This window comes from Chrysochloris asiatica, unplaced genomic scaffold (genome assembly GCF_000296735.1).
Source record: "Chrysochloris asiatica unplaced genomic scaffold, ChrAsi1.0 scaffold00031, whole genome shotgun sequence".
Taxonomy (NCBI): domain Eukaryota; kingdom Metazoa; phylum Chordata; class Mammalia; order Afrosoricida; family Chrysochloridae; genus Chrysochloris; species Chrysochloris asiatica.
This window is the reverse complement of record NW_006408549.1, coordinates 21,001,764-21,005,686: the sequence shown is the minus strand read 5'-3', so window position 1 is coordinate 21,005,686 and position 3,923 is coordinate 21,001,764.

Below are 3,923 nucleotides of genomic sequence, written 5' to 3'. Positions count from 1 at the left end.
CAATGATAAAATTTAAGCTAAAAACAAGCCAAAAATTAAAGGTTTCTTTTTTCACTAAACAGGCAATTGAAATGCATTGGTACAAAAATAACATTATTGTAAAATGAAATGGACAGAATAAATATTCAGTTTAATTGCTCATCCATCTATGAGTATTTCACAATAATATCATAGTTTACTTTGGGGAAAAAAAAAAAAGTGCATGGTTTTAACAACCAGAAATTTATTCTTTCACAATTTAGAAGGCTAGAAGTCCAAATTCAGAGGTCCAGCTAAGGAGAAAGGTCCTTGTCTCCTTCAGCATCAGTAGGCCTAGCATTCGTTGGTGGTCTCTACATTGTCTTGACATCAGTCATTCCCTGGATCTGGAGGCTCGAGGTCCAAAAGGTGCACTCTACTTCAGGCTCTTCTTTCTTGATGGCAATAGGTCTCTCTTTCTTGGTTCATACTCTCTACTTTTAGCTCTTGTAAAATAACCTTGGGAATATCTTGCAATAACCTTGGGAATCTCCTGAACATCAGATCAGGGTTTTGGTGGGATTAAGGGTGGTGTACACCAACCTTACTCCTTTTATTCATTTATCACGTCAGATCATATCATAAGGATCATCACATAACTGCCAAACTACTGAGAAACATGATCCGGCCAAGCTTCCACATATTTTAGGGGGACACAATGCAATCCATGACAGCAATTTATTTCAGTAAAGGACCAGATAGTAAATGTTTTAGGCTTTGTGGGCCACTCAGTGTCTATTACAGCTACTCATTTCTGCTACTGCAGTGCTATAGAAAATGCAAATGAATAAGCTTGGCTGTGCTTCAGGAAATTTTTAATTACTAAAATAACTGTGGGTTATGATTTGCTTACCTCTTCTATGACTTGGATTATATGAGCAGCACTGGATTGGTTGCTCCAAATTTCATTTGGCTACTATGGCAAAATGGGTAAATCCTGAGTTGATATGGCTTATGCATACTCTAGAGTTAACCCTGTATGCATATGAGATTTCAGATTGGCTATGCTTGGTTGGTTATAATGACGAGAAATACATGCTTGGAAGCAGGTTTTGAAGACAGAATCAATTCCATAACAAAAGGTGAAGATAGCCACTATGGCTCAGGCCTGAAAACACCTACTCACTAAGGAATACATGATACCACGTCACTTGATAGATCTCAACCTTAGTTTAGGGGGATGGTATCAGTACTGTGGGTTCAAAAGGAAAAATGAAAATTAAGAGATTTTTGCTTAGACTGGTCATTAAAGAAATGCTCAAGTAAGGCCTAATGGTTGATGCTGCCACCATGGGAAATTTCAAAAACTTTGCAGAAAAGTAGAAGTATCTTATATGTTATTTTACAGAAGAGAATTAAAATGACTTGTTGTTGATATTGTTGTTAGGTGCCATTGAATTGGTATAGACTCATAATGACCTTACGCACAACAGAATGAAACACTGTCTGGTCCTGCACCAAGCTCACAATCACTGCTATCCCTGAGTCCATTGCTGCTACCATTGTGGCAAGCCAGCTTACTGGAGGTCTTCCTCCTTTTCACTGACCCTCAACTTTACCTAGCATGATGTCCTTCTCCAGGGACTGGTCCCTCCTGATAATATGTCCAAAGAATGAGAGACAAAGTCTGGCTATCCTATCTTGGCTTCTAAGGAGCACTTTGGCTGTACTTCTTCTAACACAGATTTGCTTGTTCTTTTTGAAGCCCGTGGCACTTTTATTAATATTCTCCTCCAACACCATAACTCAAATGCATCAATTCTTCTATGGTTTTCTTTATTCATTTTCCAACTTTCACATATATATGAGGTTATTGAAAATACCATGGCTTGGGTCAGGCACACCTTATACCTTATATCCTTGTTGCTGTTGGAGATGCAGTAAGTATACAGTCAAAATTAGCACCGTCTGCCATATGAATTTAAATTCATAGTCATAGATTTTGGGTTACTGGCCTAGAGTAATTAGCACAATTAGTAATTAGTAATTAGCACAAACTCAAAAATTCTGACATCTATCCCCTATCTCTCCTAGACCATAAGTATCTTCTAGGTCTTTGGCAGTACTGGATATTGTGGGTAATCTGTGTGTTCTTGGAACATATCTTTGCCTGAAATCACTTATCCAAAGGCCTCACAACTGGCTTGTATTCTAAATTTAGTGAATAGATTACGTTAATTTTCTGATAAATTTGGGAGTCACTTAAATGAGATATGAGATGCTTGGCTTGGGACAGGCTTGGCTATAAGTGGTAAGGAATCCCATCACTCCCTAAGCATTGAGAACACTGCTTGAGAATGAGCAGAACAGGAAATTCAAATGTTTGATGAATTTCAGACTTGAATTTCTATAAAATGAATTTTGGATTTTAGGGTTCTAACCTTTGGACTTTAATTCCCCCTGGCAATCTGATCATGGGAAATGTCTTATAGTCAAGTATGGGGTACCTTATTGCTATCATTTTATTTTGGGGTTATGTTATAGATTGGATGACTGTTCCCAGTTATTTGCCCTATAAGTTAAAATTTTTTAAAAATGACCTGGGGCTTGCTAGGGGGAGACAATTTCTCCCTCTCTCTCTCTCTTTTTTTTTTACTTGAATATAATGTCATTTTCATCATGCTCCTGGCCTCTTTTTAATTTAACCTGATGGATGAATTTTGAAAACAAAACTGTACAAGTAAAGTCCAACTCTCTCTTCTTTGTCCTGGGTACAAACTACCCACGTTAATGCAGATTTTTCTAAGAAACTGTGCGCTGTGAGCTTTGTAAAAGCCGTCTTTGGGGAGACTGCCCTAGTTCTGCACTGCCTGTGCCTCGGGGATAAGATGATATGAATTGACTAGTGCTTCTGGGCTTCTTGAAGCAGATTTACAAGATGAAAAATAGTTTTGAGACTACTGCTGTTAAGCATTGAAAGAGCAATGTGAATGTGTGAAAAACTATATTATTCTGTCACAAAGTGTCTATCAATCAATCTTTATAGAACAGGATTGTGCAGAAATGTCATGCAAGGGTCATGAAAAAGGTAAGGTGAGTTTGGCTTTGAATAGGCTGAAATTAAGTTATAAGGAAAAAACCAAGAACAGAGAGACAGACAAAGAGTCAAGAGTCACATTGGGCATTATGTGCACAGATGATTTTGAAACTTCTGGGGTTCATTGAAATAATTTGGAAAAGGAAAACATCAAGAATAGCTACGGAATTATCCACAAGTAATAGTTTAGAAAAGGAGAACACACATTAGTGAAGCTATTTTATAAGATTTAAACAGGAATGATTTATAATGTTTCAAATAAAGTTTCCAGGGAAATCATGGTGTAGCGCTGTGGGTTAATATAATGGACTTCAAGGTGGGTTTGAACTTCAAGGTCAGCTGTTCAAGCTTGCCAGCAGCTCCTCAGAAACCCTATAAGGGCCGCCATGAGTCGGAACCAACTTGACAGCACTTAACAACAACAATAACAAGGAGAGATCAATAGTGTAAAATACTGTGAAATCAACAAAGAATATGGACTGAAAATACATCATCAGATTCAAGAATTATGTGGTAATTGTTAAAAAAAGATGTGTGTCTGGAGCCTTGACAGGTCACAATGACATTTTCTTATTTTGATTGGAAGATATCAGGAACTATTTGAAGATAGAGGAAATGCAACTGACAGGGAGTTTTTCTAAATGAGTGGAAGTGTATAGTCACAATTTATATGTCTTTATTGGTTATAAAACCTCACAGGAACCTCTCATACACATTACTAGAGAAGCTTCTATACAGTTGTCCTCACTTCTTTAGATTTTACTGCAAATATCCATTTATTAGAATTTTCAACAGTACACTTGGAAAGATTATAAACTTTACTACAGTACAACCCAGACTTATAAAGTACAAACTTCAAAATAGATGT